The 22,936-nt window shown below is 44.0% G+C and overlaps 3 non-coding genes across 3 annotated transcripts; 1 reads left to right on the plus strand and 2 right to left on the minus strand.

Annotated features, from left to right (window-relative positions):
• Positions 1-19,793: 19,793 nt before the first annotated feature.
• On the minus strand, positions 19,794-19,867 carry trnat-agu (transfer RNA threonine (anticodon AGU)). Its single transcript has one exon. It is a non-coding gene; the product is annotated as a tRNA-Thr (tRNA).
• Positions 19,868-20,118: 251 nt separating this feature from the next.
• Positions 20,119-20,233, minus strand: trnal-uaa (transfer RNA leucine (anticodon UAA)). The gene is made up of 2 exons: positions 20,196-20,233; positions 20,119-20,164 (listed from the first exon to the last, which is right to left on the minus strand). It is a non-coding gene; the product is annotated as a tRNA-Leu (tRNA).
• Positions 20,234-22,863: 2,630 nt separating this feature from the next.
• trnat-cgu (transfer RNA threonine (anticodon CGU)) lies at positions 22,864-22,936 on the plus strand. Its single transcript has one exon. It is a non-coding gene; the product is annotated as a tRNA-Thr (tRNA).

Here is a 22,936-nt window from a genome sequence, read left to right on the forward strand (position 1 = left end):
CTGGTCCAGTTCAGGGCAGAGATCCAGAAGATCCTCTTGGTACCTAAACCAGCTGATGGTCCAGTCTTAGTCCTGGACCAGCAGGTCTACGTGGTCCCTGAAGACTCGCTACTGATCCTGCATCATCAGGTTCCTCTAACAGAACCAAGGCTGACATTGTGATTGACAGGTTACATCTTTGTGCTCCTACCTTTATATGTTCATGTGGTTTATTGTGAGATTGTTGCAGTTCCACTCGTGTGTTACTTACCTGGTGTTGTGCCACAGGGTAGCTTAGCTGTCCAGTTATCAGAGGGTTATTAATAATTTTATTCAACAATTATTAATAATTAATAAAGTCGACTATCTATCAAATTGAATTATCAAAATGATAATAATCCTCGTAGGGGCACCACCTGGGCCTTAACCAGGAAAATTATAACTTTTAACAGCAGAAATCAGTCTCGTAAATTAGGGATTATTCCACCAGAATAACCAGAAGGTTCTATTATTCCTGGTGAATAATGTTGAAGGCTCTTAAAGAGTTTGGTACTGTCTCTGTCAAACAGTCAATGTGACCAAAATTGTATGAAACACAAACAACTCCTCATTAAAAATCAATCAGAATTTATTTACATACGGGTACCAAAGCAGATGTAAATAAATACCCAAAATAAATCCTGATGGCACACTACGATAAACAAAAACCATTAACTAACAAGAAAAAACAACTATAAAAATGAAATGAAAGTTAAATGCATGGACTCAAACAATAATAAACATGATCCAACAAAACAGGTTCAAACAACGTGGCTGCAGTGTTTAAAGATGGCGGGACTCTGGTATTTTAAAGATGGACGCGTCCTCGCCACGTGCAACTAGACCGGATGGCAAACGCGGGCGTTTCAAACGTGAATGACTGGCAGAAAATGGCGACTACAACATAACGAACACAATGATGATGATGTATGCAGTAATCTCAGTTCTGAACCGCTCTAAGTTTTACTGATCACCAGGGCTCATGAGCTCACGCCTCCTCGGAATCCGGGTCGGGCAGCTGCGGGCTTTGTCGACTGCGGGTCGCGGTCTGCAATGACGTCACCAGCACCTCACTTGTGATTGGATGCGCGCCGCTTTTAGGTACCGCCCCCAAAGCATGCTGGTCTTGAAGTTCTGGACAAGGCGGCCATTTTAGGAGGCTGGTCGGGGTTGAACCGACTTTTAAAGTTGAAATACACGTTCACAAAATGTTCACAAACATTTATAAGTTCAGAGTTCACTTAATCACTGGACGTAGCACAACACTGGTGATGTGGGGACTGTCATGTCCTTCATGTGGTATTGAACTTATTGTTGACGTCATGTTTCCTCATATTCTGGATGTGGCAGGTTGGAGAGGTGGATGGGACACGCACCTGTGTCCCATCCACCTGAGTGGCTGATTCTCTCCACCTGCCTGCCTTATAAGGCGGAGCCGGACAGCAGCGAGGGTTCGGAGGAGCTGCTGTCATGCGGAGGTGCTTGTGTGCACTGTGTGTGGGTGCTTATATTGACAAATAAATAAGGGTCTGCACGAAACTGTGTCTCTCCGTCCTTCGGTCGGGCCCCCGTGGCACGCACCCTGCCACACTGGACTTCACTGCATCACCAGTGAGTGTCGTCAACGGACAAAACCTCAGAAATGTGTGTACGCCAGCCTTGATGTGTGCGTGAAGAACCGCAACTTTTCAAAGTTCAAATCACTTTTTCAACATCTGACGTTTTATTTTCGTTATTCATGGATTTTACTAAATATCCATATGTTAACACTGTTATGATCTTTTTGGTAAATATGATATGAAACATGATATATTCCTGTACGATTACGTTTTTTGACAAATCGTCCTCAAACCTGTTAGGCTTGAAAAGTACAATCCAAAAAATTAATTGTGCCAAGTTTGGTGTTAATGGAGACTTCAGGTAAAAAGGTAAAATCGATCCTGAAAGTTCAGCCCTCAAGGACAAATGGTATATTACATATATAATACATACACAGGAGTTAGCCAGTTGGAGGAACATCTTCCTATTTCACATCAGGAATATACAGTGACTGCTGGGTATTTAATTCTTGGAGACTCTACTTATCCTTTGCAGGACTGGCTCTTGAAATCATTCCATGACACTGGACGACTGACAGCAGAACAGTCTGCGTTTAAGCACAAAGTCAGCCGAGCACGAGTGGTTGAGGAAGATGAATTCAGCAGGTTGCCTTCTGTGATGTCCGACTGATGAAATGAATGGTGATGACTTCCTGTCCACTGCATAATCTGTGTGAAAGTCATGGAAAGACTTATGAAACATCATAGGATGTACCTGCAGCAGCAACACTTCAGCCAGTGGTGGCAGTGGCTCGGGGTGGAGAGGAGGAAGGCAGAGATGTTAGAGATGCGCTAATGCAGTATTTGTGGAATAGTTCATACTATAGTTAGATTACAGTCTGTATCTCAGTATGGTGTTACAATAAAGTTGTGCTTTTTGCAAATATATGGATTTTGTCCATCCATCCATCTTCATCCACTTGATGTGGGACTGGTTAGCAGGGGCAGCAGTCTGAGCAGAGATGTCCAGACTTCCCTCAACCCACACATTTCCTCCAGCTCTTCTGGAGGGATCCAGAGACGTTCCCAGGTCAGCCAAAAGACATTCCCTCTGGTGTTTCCTGGATCTTCTCCTGGTGGGACATGCCAGGAACATCTTCCCAGGAGGTGTCCAGGGGGCATCATATGTTAGTCTTTCAAGTTTCCGTATGACGTCTGATTATTTTGCTTTTTTTTTTTTGCTGTGCTGAGGTGTTTCTTGCAATTCCACACTTCACACTGATCACATCTTTAGAGTTTATCACTCGTGTGAGTGCGTTGGTGTCTCTTTAGGTGACTTGATGTGGTAAAAGCTGCCCCACACTGTTCACATCTGAACGGTTTATCTCCAGTGTGAATACGTTGGTGAGTCATTAGATTACTTGATGTGGTAAAAGCTGCCCCACACTGTTCACATCTGAACGGTTTATCTCCAGTGTGAATGCGTTGGTGAATCTTTAGATGACCTTGTGTGGTAAAAGCTGCTCCACACTGATCACAAGTGAACGGTTTATCTCCAGTGTGAATACGTTTGTGAGTCATTAGATTACTTGATGTGGTAAAAGCTGCTCCACACTGTTCACATCTGAACGGTTTATCTCCAGTGTGAATGCGTTGGTGAATCTTTAGATGACCTTGTGTGGTAAAAGCTGCTCCACACTGATCACAAGTGAACGGTTTATCTCCAGTGTGAATACGTTGGTGAGTCATTAGATTATCTGGTCTGGTAAAAGCTGCTCCACACTGATCACATCTGAACGGTTTATCTCCAGTGTGAATACGTTGGTGAGTCATTAGATTACTTGATGTGGTAAAAGCTGCTCCACACTGTTCACATCTGAACGGTTTATCTCCAGTGTGAATGCGTTGGTGAATCTTTAGATGACCTTGTGTGGTAAAAGCTGCTCCACACTGATCACAAGTGAACGGTTTATCTCCAGTGTGAATCATCTTATGTTTTCTCAGAGCTGATGAAGTGGTGAGGACTTTCTTGCAGTGATCACAACGATAACTTGTGGGTCTCTCTTTGCCTTTATGTTTCTGTAAGGACAGAGAAGAAGAATTAAATCATCTTGTTGACTGACTCACAAAAGCTTTTCAGTTTCTATAAAGTGCTGTCTGTCTAAAGTGCTGTTCTTGACAGCCAGAGACCTTCAGATGAAACATCTCAGTACGTCAAATCAAAAGTGTAAATGGTTAAAGCTACTAACACGAAAACCATCAAAATTGTTCATTAATAGGGATGGGTACTGATAAGATCTTCCAACCATTTTTCATTCTGCTTAACAATCGTTTTTTATCGATTCCCTTATCAATTCTCATTTGGGAAAAAAGAGACAACAAAAAGTTGATTAGCATGACCAATATAAGATAAATATTCTCCTGTAGAAATGAACAAATACAACATGCATCATTCTCTGGCAATTCCAGGATTCCAAAATGTTTCTAACAGAAAAAAAAAATAAATAATAATAAATAAATAAATAAATAAAATTGTCCTTTTTAAAAAAAGATATATGAACTGAGCAGTCAAAAATAAAGCCAGTGAGCCAGTGACAAATACAACCAAGGCAGAGTCCTCTTCCTGTACGGTGTAGTGTTGCTGTAGATTTTTCAGGATAGGTAAAATCTCAGCATAGGTCGCACTTTTGTCACTGGAGACTGCCAGTGTAAAGGTGGAATGCTTTTGCATGAGCAGCACAAACTCCTCTGCTCTTCTTAAGTCCTCATTTTATCAAGGAGCGGCATGTATTTGGGTGGCTCTGAGGGATAACATACACAACTTAAATTCTTATGTACTATTGTGCTTTTCATTTGATCATGATCTAATAATTTACATGCAAACATTTCTATGTTCCCTGCAATATAAAGTATCTTACTGAGCAGGTTTTGCTTCACCTTAAGGACCACTTTTGCTAGTCCCACACTTTTGCCAGTGTGGGACCTCTTCATCCATACAATTCACCAAGCAAATTCTTGACCATCACTGCCAAGCCTAAAAAAAACCACTGAAGGAAGTCAAGAGGAACCTTTTGGGGTGAAGTTTGCCAGAAACTTTGGAATTTCAAGATTCCACCTACAGGGCAAGGGGAAAAAAAAAAAAAAAAAAAAAAAAACGACCCCATTATTATCCCTGGATGATTAATGTTTGTTTAAGCCTTTTTGACCGATCATAGAACAAGCATATTTTTACATATTTGCATAGAATACTGCCATTTTATTGAGTATTTTTATTTCCTATACATCAAAACAACCCGTACAGGAATGTCTCAGAAAATGAGAATATTGTGATGAAGATCTTTATTTTCTGTAATGCAATTAAAGCTGCAAGCAGCGATGAATGGGCCCTCACACTCATGGCCACCGCCCCCATAAGCATATCAGAAATGACACCACCCACGACTTCCTATGTCAAGCCATTCAAAAGTTAATGTAGAAAATAGGAACTATGAAATATCGAACAATCAGAAGAAGGGGCGGGGCTAATTTGCACCAATTATCGTCAAGTACTCAAAACCGAGTCAGATGACACCACCCACATGTCTTTATCACAACCTGTTCAAAAGTTATGGCCGAAAATAGGAACTATGAAATATCGACCAATAAGAAGAAGGGGCGGGGTTAATTTGCACCAATGAAGGCCAAGTACTCAAAACCGAGTTCGATGACACCACCCACAACTCTGTATGTCAAACCATTCAAAAGTTATAAACGAAAAAAGGGACAACCAATCAGAAGAAGGGGCGGGGCTAATTCAGGCCAATGAAGGTCAAGGACTCAATACCGTGTCCGATGACACCACCCACATGTCTTTATCACAACCCGTTCAAAAGTTATGGCAGAGAAAAGTTTTTCTAGGGGAAGCTGTTGAGCAGTTAGGCCACGCCCATTAATGAAAACCATGAAATATCCAATTTATCGCCAGGCCTGGCTTGCAAAACTTGGTGACTTTTGGGGAACTATCAAATATGGACCAATCAGATGAAGGGGGGGCGCGCTTTTTGACGTCTAGCTTCGCCACGGTAATGCTTTTGAAAGAGAAAAGTAAAGCGTGTTGTCGTAGGATGGAGACGCACATTTTGATGTATAACACACCTGGGTGCACGTTACGGTTCGGGCCGTATTAACTGCCGAAGAAATGGCATAAATTGCGCAAACATTACACGATTAATTCAAAATGGCCGACTTCCTGTTCGTTTTCGACCATGGCGCCAAGAGACTTTTCTTTAAGTTGCCCCATGATACATGTGTGTACCGATTTTCGTGCATGTACGTCAAACCGTATTGTGGGGCTTGAGCATGGATCTATTATAACACTGGATGGGAGATAGGAAAATGGCCGCCCATTCATTTCAATGCATTCTGCTCACTCAGCGCATACGCTGAAAAAGTTCCTGACTTCCGGGTTTACTTCCGCGTTATGCGGCCCATAGAGCATGCGCAGTTGAGTCACCTCCCATGATGCTCTGGGGCCTCCCATAATGCAATGACGAGAGTATTAATATAATATGTATTAATATAATATATTAATTAAAAGGAACCCTGCATATTAAGACATGTAGGTCTTAAAAGATAAATGTTGGTATCAATTATAACAATGTGATATAAAAAACCTTTTTGATGTCTTCGTTTTTATAAAATTTGAAAATATAATTTAACATGTAGGTCGCCATTGTTTTTTACATTCTGGGTAGTACGTCACACGGTGGCACCTGCTGGCCCCCGTCCACTGTTCTGACACCCAGAAACAGATCAAAACACAGCTAAACAGATGACGGCGCACCAGAAACACAGATGAAAACACAGCTGAACATTAAGGTGACGGCGCACCTACAAAAAAGTAAAATAAAATTAAAAAAAAGTGCAGCCCCATACAGCATGAACTATAAAAACACCATAAAACTCAGATAGACTAACAGACCACACGTTTCAACTAGCAGATAACCGATGCTACAATAAAAACCCCAGCCAGATCTGCCGTCATTAAATTAAATAAAGATGTTTTGCCTATTTGAAGCGAAGTCTGCGCCTCCCGTTTCGTCAAAGTCCCGGGCCAGTCCCCTCAGCCTCTGGTCTGTCATCACCCAGCACCGAAGCCGGTTTTAGGGGGGAGAGGGGGGGGCTATGCCCACTCAAACGTGCATATTGCCCACTGGCGTCTCCATCCCGGCGGCGGTAGCGAGAGCGGAGAGCGGAGAACGGAGAGCGGAGAGCGGAGAGCGGGGAGCGGGTGGCGGAGCGCTGCGGGCTGTAGAGCCCCGGCTACGCAGGCTACGGCGTAGCCTACGCAGGCTACGGCGTAGCCTACGCAGGCTACGCCGTAGGCTACGCCGTCTACGCAGGAGCCTAATGCACTGGTAAGATGCGCACAACATTGATCATTTTTGCAGATCTCCCGTGCATCACAGAACTTTGATCCAGTTTGCCTGAACCGAGACGTCTTCACGGCCGGGAGATGCTGCTCATCTATGTTTTAGATACCTGTCCCAGTTAAACTAACGGGGCTTATCTTCCCAGAGCCACCGTCGTACGTCATCGCCCCCAGAATACATTGCGCAGGTAAAACATGGCGCCTCCCGCAGGTCAAAATATGTAATAAACATTGTAGATTTTTAAAGCAATTAGATTATTTTATGTGTTTCTAACAACATATTTTAGTATAAGAGAACAATTGTGGCTAATTAGGGACTACATGTCTTAATATGCAGGGTTCCCTTTAATGTATATTATTACATGTATAGCATCACATATATGATTAATGTATTAATATAATATAATTACATAATATATATTAATATAAACATCCGTGAATGCACGGACACGGCTGTGACGTCAGTCGAAAATATAGAATACAAAGATTAGTAATGGCCGGTGATTACAGCTGGAGGTGTCCTGTGAACAGTTTTAGAGGCTTCTCTTTTACTATTGCGGTCTATGGGAAAAAAGCTTTCTGGGCCGCATGGGATTTTTGGTTGCAGTACCGCGGCTGGCCATTGGGAAAAATCGGCGCGCCTTCTGACTGCCAGACCCGGGGGCTGGGCTTGAGGCACAAGGTTTTCTAGGGGATGCTGTTCAGCCATTTTGCCACGCCCATTAATGAAAGCCATGAAATATAAAATTTTTCGCCAGGCGTGGCTTGGGTGCAAAATTTGGTGACTTTTGGGGCACGTTTAGGGGGGCTAAAAATTCCCTCCTTTCGTCAGAAGAAAGAAAGAAAAAATTCCTACAGATACAATAGGGCCTTCGCACTGTAAGTGCTCGGGCCCTAAAAATGTCATACATTCTGGATTCATTGAGCTTCTCTCAGAACCCGGGGGAGGCGGGGGACATCGAGTCCGAGTGGACCATGTCTGGGCGTTCCTGGAGGCAAAAACTCGGGTCTGGGAGGAGTTCGGTGAGGCTATGGAGGAAGACTTTCGGTCGGCCTCGAGGAAATTCTGGAGGACCGTTCGGCGCCTCAGAAGGGGGGTTATGGATGAGCACGTCCCCACTCTCTGCTTCCTCAGAGGAAGGCATGTCAGTCGGGTTGAGGAGATCCTCGAAGTATTCTTTCCACCGTCCGACGATGTCCCCAGTCGAGGTCAATAGCTCCCCACCCACACCGCAAACGGTGCCGGCAGAGTACTGCTTCCCCCTTCTGAGGCGCCAAAACGGTCCGCCAGAATTTCCTCGAGGCCTACCGAAAGTCTTCCTCCATGGCCTCCCCGAACTCCTCCCAGACCAGAGTTTTTGCCTCCAGGACCGCCCAGACATGGACTGCCCGAGCTGCGGCTCGCTAGGCCTGCCGGAACCTATCTACTGCGTCAGGAGTCCCACAGGTCAACATAGCCCGGTATGACTCCTTCTTCAGTCTGACGGCATCCTGTACTTCCGGTGTCCACCACCGGGTTCTAGGATTGCCGCCACGACAGGCACCGGAGACCTTGCGTCCACAACTTCGAGCCACCGCGTCAACAATGGAGGCAGAGAACATGGTCCACTCGGACTCGATGTCCCCCACCTCCCCCGGGATCTGAGAGAAACTCTCTCGGAGGTGAGAGTTGAAGATGCCCCTGACGTTCCCAACAGACCCTCACAATCCGTTTGGGTTTGCCCGGTCTGTCCAACCTCCTCCTCCGCCAGCGCATCCAACTCACCACCAGATGGTGATCAGTTGACAGCTCAGCCCGTCTCTTCACCCGAGTGTCCAAGACATACGGCCGAAGATCAGATGAAACAACAACAAAGTCGATCATTGACCTCCGGCCTAGGGTGTCCTGGTGCCACGTGCACTGATGGACACCGTTATGTTTGAACATGGTGTTCGTTATGGACAAACTGTGACTAGCACAGAAGTCCAACAACAAAGCAACGCTCGGGTTCAGATCAGGGAGGCCGTTCCTCCCAATCACGCCTTTCTGGGTATCACTGTCATTGCCCACGTGAGCCTTGAAGTCCCCCAGTAGAACAATGGAGTCCCCAGTTGGAGCACTATCCAGTACTCCTCCCAGGGACCCCAAGAAGGCCGGGTACTCCGCACTGCTGTTTGGCCCGTAGGCACAAACAACAGTGAGAGACCTTTTCCCGACCCGAAGGCGCAGGGAAACGACTCTCTGGTTCACCGGGGTGAACTCCAACACATGCCGAAGTGAGCTGGGGGGCTATACACAAGCCCACACCAGCCCGCCGCCTCTCACCCTGGGCAACTCCAGAGTAGTGGAGGGTCCAGCCCCTTTCAAGGAGCTGGGTTCCAGAGCCCAAGCTATGTGTGGAGGTGAGCCCGACTATCTCTAGCCTGTATCTCTCAACCTCACGCACAAGCTCCGGCTCCTTCCCCCCCAGCGAGGTGACATTCCATGTCCCCACTGCGAGGGTTTTGGTCCAGGGATTGGGTAGTCGAGGCCCCACCACGACTGCTACCCAGTCCACAATGTACTGGCCTCTCACGGTCCTTCCTGTGGGTGGTGGGCCTACAGGAAGGCAGGCCCACGTCGCCGTTTCGGGCTGAGCCCGGCCGGGTCCCACGGGCAAAGACCCGGCCACCAGGAGCTCGCCTACAAGCCCCAACCCCAGGCCTGGCTCCAGGGTGGGGCCCCGGTGACGCCGATCCGGGCGACGTAGCGGTCCTTGATTTTCTGTTTACCATGATTAGCTGATGAACCGCTCTTATTCTGGCCGGTCACCTAGGACCTGTTTGCCATGGGAGACCCTACCAGGGGTGTGATGCCCCCGACAACATAGCTCCTAGGATCACTCGGGCAACACAAACCCCTCCACCACAGTAAGGTGGCGGTTCAAGGAGGGGGCCTTTTTGTGCCTTTCAAACCACAGGAAATTTATTTGGAATGAATTCATACATTAGTTTTTGTGATATATCATTTTACATATCGCGTTTAGACATTGCGTCTTTATCTGGCACTGAATTCAGCTTTGCTCACTGTATACCGTTTCACGCACACCATAATATGTTTGTGTGTAGGCTTGTATAGTGAGTATGTAGTGCGCGTATGGTGTGTGTGGGTTGTAGCTGAGTAATCTTTCGTGAAAATCTCTGATAAAAAAAACATGAACAAGAACGCAAATTCAAACCGATTAGTTTCCCAGGGGAATGACGTCACCTCCCTTTTCGCGGGAAGTGGCATTAAAAAAATACTGTGAAAAAATACAACGTAATGACACGCTCACAATGTGATGATGTACTGTATGTGTCAACTTATGTCAACGTAGGACGTGCTGTGAACACGTACCGGATCGATAAATAACCCGCCGTGTCAATTATGAAGTGTATGCGCAATTTTACTGGATTATTATGTGATTTTTCCAAACGATTTAATGGATCAAAACAGAACACTGGGACACACTAAATGCAAGATATGCAAGTGAAACTCTTAGGGCCAAATCCGCAAAAGGATTGCGCGGCTTTTGCGGCCGCTAAACCGGTGCAAATGAGACAAAAAGAGAGCGTCTAATTCACAAAGCACCCGCAAAGGGCGAATTGCTCCACAAACTGCGCTGCCAAGCAAATAGTGGCAGTCTGCGCCGGTGCCTTTTGCATGCATGCAAATTAGGTAATATTCATACATTCGGCGCAAAATTGCCCCCTTTCTATGCAAATAAGCCTCATTGCAAAAAGCGCCTAATTCACAAAGGCCAGCGCTATTTGCCACACGCAAAAATAGTGGAGTAAATACCGTCTTTCAGAAGCCTGTATTAAACTGCGCGCAAAGTCACAAACTCACTCCTCACTCCCGCTCTGTATATGTTTCTCTCTCTCTTCAATATCATTCAAGCCTGTGTGATACTGAATGATATTAAGGGTGAAATCTACATTCAGACATGACTGTAGACAATCAGATCAAGTGGGGTTGTGGACTTATCGGATTTAAAAATAAAAGTTCAGGATTCATCCATACATAAGGGGCTGCTTTATTACAAACAATTCCACCATATAAACATATAAATCTAGAATGTGTGTGTTTAACAGCTGACCTGTAGGTGTGTGTAGCAAAACAAAGAACATGAATTACCATTAGATCCTGATCTGATCCCGATCCAGTGTTAATGAAGTGACCGGTGCTGTGCCTTGTGCGTAAATGCGCACAGCCTCTTAACATTTGACATTTCTGTTAAAAACCTTGGTCACACTAGCAGTATGCAGAAGTAAGATTCTAAAGAATAATCGACTTAATAAACTTTCAGCCAACTGTGGCGTATTTATTCCAGCTTCAGTAATGCACATACAGGCTGCTCTCATCAACAGGTGCAGAGGAAGAGAGAGTGAGCAGGGCGCGAACACACCCTTTTATACGACGTACCGCTGACGTCATCACGTCAGCTCCTCTCACATCAAACAGCAGTACAGTAACAGTAACAGTCATATAATTACACTTAACACTCCCACTTATGAATGTTCTGTATACTGTACAATCTTTACAAAATCAAATAAACAAAAATAATAACATGGCAGTCAAATGCTAAACATTTACACACCAAACATGACCCCTACAAATTTCCTCAACTTTAACTTGGAGGCAGGTTTGGTCATTGCATCTGCAACCATATCATCTGTGGGACAGTAAACCAGTGTCATCTTCTCATCTCTAATAGTAGTTGCTCCATATAGATATCTCTATCTATGGGCGCATGCAGATACGCCGTTTTCACGTCCATCTGGTGTAAAATCAAGTCGTCTTGGGCTGCCTTCTGCATCACCACACGAACACTGGTCAGGTTTGCTGTAGGTGAGAATGTTTCACCATAATCTATCCCCGCTCTCTGGCTGTATCCTTTGGCTACAAACCTAGCCTTGTATTGCTCATGTCCGTCACTGTCCTCTTTAATGGAGTATACCCATCTTCCTCCCACTGTCTTTCTGCCCTCTGGCAACTTAGTCAAAGTGAAGGTCCGGTTGTCTTCTAAAGATTTGATTTCCTCATCCATCGCTCTCTGCCATTTTTCTGACGCTGATGATGTCATGGCCTCTTTAAAGGTTGTCGGTATACCACACACCGCTCTATAGCAATAGTCTATGCTGGTGAGTGTGCTATCATCCTCCTCACTGTCCTCCTGAATAACATAGTCCCTCAGATACCCCGGCGGTTTACGCTCTCGGGTGGGATATCTCCCACTGCTTGAGGCATGTGACGTCACCTTGGGGTGCTTCTCGCCACCATCCTCAGTTGACTGTGGGCTAACAGCCCGCTCATCTATGCTCACACTAGACTGTGGTGTATCTATTTCCTCACCACCTATTCTAGAGTCCATTCCCAGCATTTGCGTCTGCGTCTCGTTCTCACGTGTTGTCTGGGTGACAAACTTCACCAGTCTGTGCTTCTGCACTTTCCCTTTATCGGGATAATAAACTAGAAAAGCAGGACTGCCCTTGTCATGCCCTACAAAAAGTCCTCTATCACACCTGGATTCCAGTTTACCTCTGTCCTGTTGGTAAGCGTAACACACTGATCCAAACTTGTGCATCCTGGCTAGATTACACTCTTTCCCCGTCAGTGCTGTGTATGGGGTGGTACCTGTGTGCTTATTAAAGCACTGGTTTCTTGTGTACGCTGCTTCCTGAACAGCATGGTGCCACAGACTCTTAGGTAAGTTGCTGTCTATAAGCTTACATCTGGCCATCTCGAAAAGAGTACGTCCTTCCCTCTCAGCTATCCCGTTCTGATGCGGGGAGTAAGGACAGGACGTCTCATGTCTGATCCTGTTCTTCCTCAGTAATGCCCGGAACTCTCGGTTAGTGAACTCGGTTCCGTTGTCTGATCGTATGCATTTTACGTTGCCATAAGGCGCTACATCGGCTAAAAACTTCTCAGTAGCCTGAAGTGCATCACTCTTCGCTCTCAGAAAGTAAACAAACACTACTCCGGTACACACATCTGTGAAAGACTGCATATACTTAAAACCGTCTATAGACTTGTTGTTTACTGGACCAGCAAGATCTGTGTTCACCATCTCAAGTGGTTTATTTGCCTTTTCAGTTGGACCTCTGTTTCTCATTTGAGTGAATTTTCCCTGTATGCACACATCACATTCTTTATCAGGCCTGCGCTTTGCACCTTTAATATGCATGCCTACTGTCACATCCTGCAATTTCAGTATATCCTCGTAATTGCAATGACCCATTATCTCATGCCATGTCTGGATATCATGGCTGACATTACACACATCATATTCATCACACTCGGTTTGCAAGTAGTACATTCTCTTATTCACATGAATATTAAACCTTGTGCCATCGGGGGTAACAAGAGCATCTTTACCTTCCTCAAAGAATACTTTGGCACCATTAGCAGTAGCACACTTCACTGAAAACAGTTCTTGAGGGAAGGAAGGGATGTAGAGGGCCTTCTTCAGCGTCACCTTACACCGGCGCCCCTCACTGTCTATGAGGCACACCTGTGCGTCTCCCTTACCTCGTGCCAACCCGAAAGTGCGCTTCCCGTCTGCCAGCTCCATGCTGTGCCTCTCCGGCTGGAAGTCGCTCTCAAAGCTCTTGAACCGCGTCTTGTCGTTGATGATGTGGGATGACGCCCCGGTGTCCACAATCATCCCCTTTCTCAGGATCTGCTGCGCTGACCGGCTGCCGCTCTCCGTCTCCGCTCTGAAGAAGAAGTCGTGTCCTCCCGCTGCTCTCCGTGCGTCATCTCGGTCCTCTCCGTGACCGCCGTCGTATACGCCATCTTGGACCCGCGCATACCGAGCGCTCTGTCCACGTTTCTTTCTGCACACCTTGTCTGCATGCCCGGAATGTTTGCAGAAACCACACCAAACCGCCTTTTTACAGGCATCTTTCCGGTGACCGCTCTCCCCGCATCTCCAGCACGTCAGCTCCGTCGGGGGTCCGCTCGTTCTCCTCCTTGGCGCCGCCCGCGCTTTCAGCACCCTTTCTCCCGCCTCCTCGGCGGCTGCGTCGGTGTCCTCCGCGGCCTCGAAGTTCCGCAGCTTGGCCTTGAACTCTCCCAGCGACATGTTCACTGAGCCGTGCGTCACCATCAGCGTGAACGGCTTGTATTTCTCTGGTAGTCCCCGCATAATCATCGCCATCATCAGCCCTTCGCTTGGCGCCTCACCTGCGCTTTTAAGCGCGGTAATAATCTGCTCTGCCCTGATAATATACTCCGTCACAGTCTCTGTGTCAGCTTTCTTCAGTGCAGTCATTGTTATGTACAGGGAGACAATGCGGGGCCTACCTTTGCCAATATAATGTTCCCTCAATACTTTGAGGCTTTCCCGGCCCTTATCCTTTGTCTCCCTGAATATAAGTCCGAGACTCGTGTTGTCGAGAAGCGGCGCCAACGCGCAATATGCGTCGGCGTTCAGCTTGTCATCCAGGGCCCGCTGCTCTGCCGTCATGGGTCCCGCTGGTTCTTCCAGGATAGTCCTTTTCAGACCCGCTCCATGCATGCAGCACAGCATCCTCTCTTCCCAGAGTTCGTACTCCTCCGCTCGCCCGTCAAACGTGGGCCACTTGCTCTTGCTTCTGTTCGTCATGGCTCGTGCTTCGTAGTAGCCGCCCGTTAGCTCAGCTTTAGCTCCGCGTGGTTCTCCCACCGCTAAACTAGCTATACTTTACCTCACCGCACCAGCAGGCCGGCGTCTTACTTTGCTCGTCGTCGACTAGCCTAGAATCTATTTCGTGACCTGGGCCCATAACCTGTTAAAAACCTTGGTCACACTAGCAGTATGCAGAAGTAAGATTCTAAAGAATAATCGACTTAATAAACTTTCAGCCAACTGTGGCGTATTTATTCCAGCTTCAGTAATGCACATACAGGCTGCTCTCATCAACAGGTGCAGAGGAAGAGAGAGTGAGCAGGGCGCGAACACACCCTTTTATACGACGTACCGCTGACGTCATCACGTCAGCTCTTCTCACATCAAACAGCAGTACAGTAACAGTAACAGTCATATAATTACACTTAACAATTTCATTAGCTTATGTCATACAGACACTGAGGTCTTTTGATGTGTGTGTGGAGATGATGGCTATGTTCTACCACACGATGGTGGCCAGTGCACTCTTTTTTGCTGCTTTGTGTTGGGGGGGCAGCCTTGCAATCAAAAACACCAGGCGACTGAACAAACTGGTCAAAAAAGCGGGCTCAGTGTTGGGCAGGAGTCTGGACCCGCTAAGATCTGTGGTGGAGAGGGGCACACTGAAGAAACTGAGTGCTATAATGGAGAGACACCCTCTCCACAGCCTCCAGGAGCAACAGAGGGGCAGCAGCTGCAGCGGTCGGGTCCGCAGCCTCCGCTCACTGCGCACGGAGCGGTTCAGGAGATCCTTGCGTCCCCGCAGCAATAAGACTGTGTTTAACTGGTCCTGAACTCAGTTTCACACACTCACCTCTGCCACAACTGGACTATATTTTAGTTTGCACTTTACATTATATTTGTTTAAAAACCTTATATGTTTATTTTAATATTATGAATGTGCTTTTATTGTCTGAATGGAAGTGTGGTTGATTTTTATGTTTATGTTTTGATGAGCTGCTGGACGGTGGAATTTCCCTTTGGGGATGAATAAGGTTCTATCTATCTATCTATCTATCTATCTATCTATCTATCTATCTATCTATCTATCTATCTATCTATCTATCTATCTATCTATCTGCATGCGAAATACTAGAAGTACAAATACGTGAAAGTTGAGGCTATTGTGCTCTCTGCAGTTTTCATTATGGACCAATGTGTGTGCTGAAATACGGAGAACACTGGAAACAGCTCCGCTCACTCAGACAAGTGCAAATTGCACTCAGCCGCAAAACTTAATGGGCGTGTTTGCTCCGGTATATCATTAGAGCAAAATCTTTTGTGAATAGGACCTTAAGGCGGGGCAAATTGCGGGCGCAAATGCGGCGCAATTCACAGCGCTATTTGCGGGCGCAATCTGTTGTTTGTGGATTTACCCCTATGTGTTTTAACTTTAGATTATGTGTTTTAACTTTAGATTGTGTTTTAACTTTAGATTATGTGTTTTAACTTTAGATTATGTGTTTTAACTTTAGATTGTGTGTTTTAACTTTAGATTATGTGTTTTAACTTTAGATTATGTGTTTTAACTTTAGATTATGTGTTTTAACTTTAGATTATGTGTTTTAACTTTAGATTATGTGTTTTAACTTTAGATTATGTGTTTTAATTTTAGATTATGTGTTTTAACTTTAGATTATGTGTTTTAACTTTAGATTGTGTGTTTTAACTTTAGATTGTGTGTTTTAACTTTAGATTGTGTGTTTTATCTTTAGATTGTGTGTTTTAACTTTAGATTGTGTGTTTTAACTTTAGATTGTGTGTTTTATCTTTAGATTGTGTGTTTTAACTTTAGATTGTGTGTTTTAACTTTAGATTGTGTGTTCCAACACCACAATAAAACTCCACCAGAACCAGCAGCATCTCCAGACTGGAAGAAGAAACTGATGACGAAGCCGGTGATCACGATGGTGAAGAGGAGGATGATGATATGAAGGACGTCTTTGGAGGAAAAGCACCAACCACAGACAAGCCTGAAGTAAAGTCTTCATTTGAGAAGCGGCAAGAAAAGATGTCGCAGAAGATGGAGGAGCTGGAGAAAGCAGCTCTCACAGCAAAGCTGTGGCAGGTGTCGGGAGAGGTGATCGCACATACCCAGCCAAACCACACTACAGCTGGAAGACTTCATCAAACAAAGAATTAAAGACCAGACCAGTAACCAAGCTCTGCTTGATTCAAGCAGCAGACACTTAAACCTCTACGAGAGGATTGTTTTGTTTTGAGTTTTTTGTATAAATATTGGCTCCGTTGTGATTATTAAGTTGAATTGTTCACGGCTTCCTGCAGTTCTCAATTAGGGGCCGGTGTGTTGGAGCCAAAATACTTTGATTTATTTTGTTTTATTTAAAATGAATATTGAATTGTCACCCCCTTTATGGTGACGTCATGTTTAGCCTGTCAATCAGCCATGGTGGGTGGTTGTCCTGGTAACCATTATAAGCCACCTGGGTGGTGATTGCACGCAGGTGCGACAGGGGGAAGACAAACCGTTTTTGACCGTGCAACCGTGCAACCGTGCAAGACAGAGAGTGGCGTTCTGTCATAAGTTTATGTTGAGTTTAAATATTGGAATTACGTTTGCTTTGACTACTGCTGAATACGGAATAAATGGATTGGCATATCCGACCCGGATCCTAAGTCTGAGCGTTTGCATCAATTTGAAGCACGCGTCCTAACAAAACCAACCCTGTTGCCCTGAAGTATAGCCTATTGGTACAGGCTCTACAATGGCTGTTTGCAATGAATGTTCTGCTCAAATATCTAGAGGGGGCACATCTGCAAAGAATTTCAGCTACAAGTTTGATTTATCCTTTGAAATGATAAAAAACCCTGAGCGCTTTAATGCATTTTTATTGTTTTAAGGCCTATGTTACAATGTTCAGTCAGTTAAGCCTAACGTAAGCTCAAAGATGGCCAAAAAATTTATTTTGCTAATTTATTTATTTTAAGTTATTGTTCTTTGCTGGTATAATGTCTGCTGGAATATTTAAGAAATGCTGGGAAATTAAAAAAATGTTCAGTTTTTTATGTTCAACAAATGTTTTCTACCTTTTTATTTTGTAAAAGATTTTTTTCTTTTAAAAGCATGCCTAAATCAAATTTATTTGATTTATGCATTTACTATGCCTTTTCAGTTATTGTTCAACACATTTTTTGGTTTTGTATGAAATGTTAATGCTGTGCACAATGTGGTTTTTTTTGTGTTGTTTTGTGTTGTCATGACTGAATAAACTTCATTCATTCATTATGTGTTTTAACTTTAGATTGTGTGTTTTAACTTTAGATTGTGTGTTTTAACTTTAGATTGTGTGTTTTAACTTTAGATTATGTGTTTTAACTTTAGATTGTGTGTTTTAACTTTAGATTGTGTGTTCCAACACCACAATAAAACTCCACCAGAACCAGCAGCATCTCCAACTGCTGCGTCCGTGTCGCCGCCACATTCACATATTCAGACGGAAACACGTTTCAAAGTCTCCGAGGAAGATCACGTGTTTGTGTTTTCTGCGGTTCCGTTCAAAGTTACGGACACGGAATCAAATAAAGTGTTTGGATCAGAATCAGCAGAACCTGGACCTGAACACTGGCCTGCAGACCAGCAGAGGAAGATCCCGCTTTGGTCCTGATGCTGGACTCCTGGTCCTGGTTCTGATCCCGGTCCATCACCGAGTCCTGGTTCTGATCCCGGTCCATCTCCGAGTCCTGGTTCTGATCCCGGTCCATCTCCGAGTCCTGGTTCTGCTTCGTTCTCGTTTAGTTCTGATCCTGCAGATCTTCAATCTAAAAGTTCGTCTGCAAAAACTGTGATGACGCAACCCGGAACCACGTGACCTCTTTAAAAAACTTTATTAGCAAATGTTGCTAAACAAACACCAACAAGGTTTACAATAGTGTGGAACAAACATACAATGATGGAGTAAATGATACAAATATCTAGTATGAATCAAATGTAACGTCATTACATTTGATTCAAACCTATTAAGTGGATTCCTCTCCCTTTCAGGCGCTGGGCTCCGCCGGCAGCTGCAGGAGAGCCGTCACAGCGACATCAAGTGGAGGAAAGTGACATTACATCAACAACAAAAAACTCTTCCTTTTTTATTTCAGTTTAAGACAGAAGATAATCAAAGCAGAAAAAACATTTCTTCAGCAACGCTATCACTCACATGCACTTAATTTAAATACAGAGACTCTAAGCAGAACTAAAGAACCCAGAGCGTCTTCATGTGGCGGGCGGTGATTCGGGGAAATGTCGCCATCTGCTGGACGAATACATGAACTGCAACAACAAACGGAGGAGGAAGGTTGGACCTCTGTTGGAGGAAAACTCATTCTAGAATTCTTTATAAAACCATAATGTGGTTTATATTAAATGTCTTTCTCTTTCAGATACGTGGACTTGGAGAACAACTAGACGACGTACCTGCCAAGAGTCTGTTCTGGAAACTTAAAGCCCCAAAAATAAACCAGTTCCACCTTCCACTGAGTCATTCTGGTCATTTGGTTTTGTCGCCTTTCTAACCTTTGTGTTTTGGTTACTTACTCCAGTTATTGATGGTATTTATTTATAATTAAAGGTATTCCCTGAGTTTTTTTTTTCAATGTGATCTTATCTGTTCCAGTAATATAATCAACAATCACTTCAAGTGGATAATCAAACTATATACCGTATGTATAATTTAACAAGGAACGAGACAAAGCTTCAAAGTTGAAAGAGAAACAAGCCACATTTATTAATACAAAAAGAACAATACACACATGATAAACAAATATATACATTTATATACAAAGTAACTGTATACAAATTATAAAAAAAAACTATATACATTTATATAAAAAACCTCCTCCTTATTAGGGCCCGAGCACTGATAGTGCGAAGGCCCTATTGTATCTGTAGGAATTTTCCTTGTTTTTTTGTTTTCCTTCTTCCGACAAAATGAGGGCCTTTTTGCCCCTAAACGTGCCCCAAATTTTGTACGAAAAATTTGATATTTAATGGCTTTCATTAACCAGCCAATCACATGGCAGCAACTCAATGTATTTAGGCTCATAGACATGGTCAAGAGAATCTGCTGTGGTTCAAACCAGCATCAGGATGGCGAAGTACAGTGATTTAAGAGACTTTGAACATATGATGAATGAGACATCTCTAATCTTCCAGAGACAGTTCAGTTTAGATTCTGCTGGGATTTGAACCCAGGATCTCCTGTTTACTAGACAGGTGCTTTGACCAACTAAGCCACAGGGCCTCCGTAACCCCTCACTTACCTCGTCTTCATGGGGATTTCTCTAAAAACAACCGGGGCCTCACATACTAACGTTGATAATAAATAAATAATACATAAAAAAAGTGTTGTACACCATGTTCCACTCATGTCAGGATGTAGTAAAATCCCCTTTGAGTAGATTTGGGTACACATTTTGATTTATTGGGCCCTAACCGACGGTGGCGATGTTGGTAAACAGAAAGAGAGCTTTGTTGGTCAAAGCAGCATGAAACTGTCAGAAGTGGGATTTGAACCCACGCCTCCCTTGGGAGACCAGAATACTCTGTACACATGAAGGAAGTACATTATCCTTAAGTCTGGCGCCTTAAACCACTCGGCCATTCTGACTACGACTATAACACCTCACAAAGTTATTAATGCAATTTTACATGACAATCAGGGTTTCCAGAGATGATTTAAACATTGTTTTACCAGTTTTACCCACGGAGAGTTATCCAGATGTGAAATATAGGAAACTGGTTTAAAGTAACCACCTCTTCCCCTAAGACAACTCAAAAATGAAATATTGACAAATATACATTTGTTTTATGGGTCATCATCATCATCATCATCATCATCATCATCATCATCATCACCATCATCATCATCATCATCATCATCATCATCATCATCATCATCATCATCATCATCATCATCATCATCATCATCATCATCATCATCATCATCATCATCATCATCATCATCATCATCATCAATATAAAGTTCCCAGATTGATCCAGGATTACATATTGTATTCCAGACCTCCAAAGTCATCTCCAGCTGCTTTTCTCTGCTGCTTTTTCAAATGTTTTCCACGGTTGGATTAGTTTCATTGTTGATCATCTTGATGTAGTTTTTCTGGGACAGTTGGGAGGTTTGTTGCATGAAAGTAGAAAGAAGAAGTCCAGGATGTGTGAGAAAGGCTTGACATGTCCTCCTGAGTTCATCCTGGATGATTCCGCTGCAGGAAGACGATCCAGGATGAGGAGGTGCAGCTATGTGAAGCCAGGTTGAACTAATCCTGGTTCGTGCACGTTGACGTCTGTCTTAAGCAGACCGTGAGGTCGGTCCCAGATGTCCTGATTCAGAAATGGAGGACGAGTGTTGCTGATGTTTCACCGAGTGAACAACAGCTTCTAATGGAAACGTACGAGGAGCTTAAACAGCTGATACGTTCAGAAATGTCCTCCAGACGCTGTTAATGAACTCAGAGAGTCTGACAGACAACAGTGGACAGACTGAATGTGTAGTCGTCCAACATATGAGCTGTAGAGCTCATTTACTGAATAACTTCTTACTGTGGCTGAAATCAGTCAAACCAACATTGGCTTCCTTTGACTAACGTTACATTTCATTTAAACAAATACAAGTTTACCAAATATAAAACTCTGAACATGGAAAACATCTTTTTCAAATCAAATCAAATCAAATCAAACTTTATTTATATAGCACTTTTCCTACAAATAATGAAACACAAAGTGCTTAACAGAAAAAAAAAACAAGAAAAAACAAACAAATAAACATAAAACTTATTAATGCCCCCCCCTCCCCCGCAGACAAAAGCACACTACAATTCACCTAAATTCCTAAATTACACACACAGACACGCACGCAGACACATGGTGTAGACATGGCTAGGCACAGAGGATCCAGGTGACGAAACGGTAACAGGGAGCCGTCCACGCCAGGAGGTCTCATAGCCCGCAGCTACAAGGGGGGGGGGCCCACAGAGACCATCCCGGCCCGGACGGATAGAGGAGCCCACACCACAGCGATGAAGCCGTGGTGCAGAGCTCCACAAGCTACAAGAAAACAGGATAAAATACACTAAAGGAGTTTATAAAAAACATAAAACATACAAACATAAAATCCTAAAAGTATGTCTAGAAAGTAAGACATTAAAAACTAAAATAATAAAACAGTAAAATGTATAAAATAGACCATAAATAACAACTAAAATATTTAGATAAAACATTGAGATTAAACAAAAATAAAATACGATAAGAAAGGATAAACTAAATATAAAACAGAGCAGTAAGATTCAATAAAAATAAGGGTGAGCATAAGAAATGTAAAAGAGTTAAATGAGTCAGTTAAAAGCCTGATTAAAGAGATGGGTCTTGAGCCTCTTTTTAAAAACATCAACAGTCTCTGCGGCCCTGAGGTTCTCCAGGAGGCTGTTCCACAATCGGGGACCATAAAAACTGAATGCCGCCTCCCCGTGTGTCCTGGTTCTAACTTTTGGTATGGTTAAAAGGCCGGCACCGGAGGACCTCAGGGTCCGCGAGGGTCGATAGGGTAAAAGCCAGGTCTCTAAGTTTTTACTATCATGTCTTAATAAGTCTATTAAGATCATTTCATTCAGGTGACAGCAAGACATAAGCGCAACAAATAGTGTCTTTTTATGGTTTTTAGAGTGTAAAACTAAATATAAATACATGTGTGTTGAAGAAAGAAAATAGAAATAAAGCTGCCATCACCTTTCTAATTCTCATCTATGTGGAGCCTGTAAGATGATTCACGGCAGGAAGTGCCGTGTGCGTTCTTAATAGTACGTCCGAATTAATGCACACTACTGATATTTACTCAAAAGTGTGCCAAATTTAAGTATACTTTTTAGTATATACTTTTTACTATGGCATTTATGTTGCTTTTTGCACATGGAATACACAGCAGAATGTTAAGCAAAATAATTACTTTTCAATATAAACAGCAGAGGGCGCTGTTGCTACATTTGGTGGCCCCGCCCCCCGACCAATCGGTGGTGTGTAGTGTGATGACGTCAGATCCAGGGCCGACTCAGCACACTTAGAACCTCGGCAGAATAGATACAGAAAAAGTATCTGCTCTGCACGCCTCCACCCGCCTCGGACCGTAGTTTAAAAGCTCAAAACGGGGACGTGGAGAGTAGAAACGTGCTGAGTAGGTACTTGTGTAAAAGCACCATATGTCTCTACATACCTGGTTCTTCAATTGAAGGCCCTGTGGCTTAGTGGTCAAAGCACCTGTCTCGTAAACAGGAGATCCTGGGTTCAACTCCCAGCAGAGCCT

Source organism: Cololabis saira, chromosome 4 (assembly GCF_033807715.1).
Source record: "Cololabis saira isolate AMF1-May2022 chromosome 4, fColSai1.1, whole genome shotgun sequence".
In the NCBI taxonomy this organism is placed as follows: Eukaryota; Metazoa; Chordata; class Actinopteri; order Beloniformes; family Belonidae; genus Cololabis; species Cololabis saira.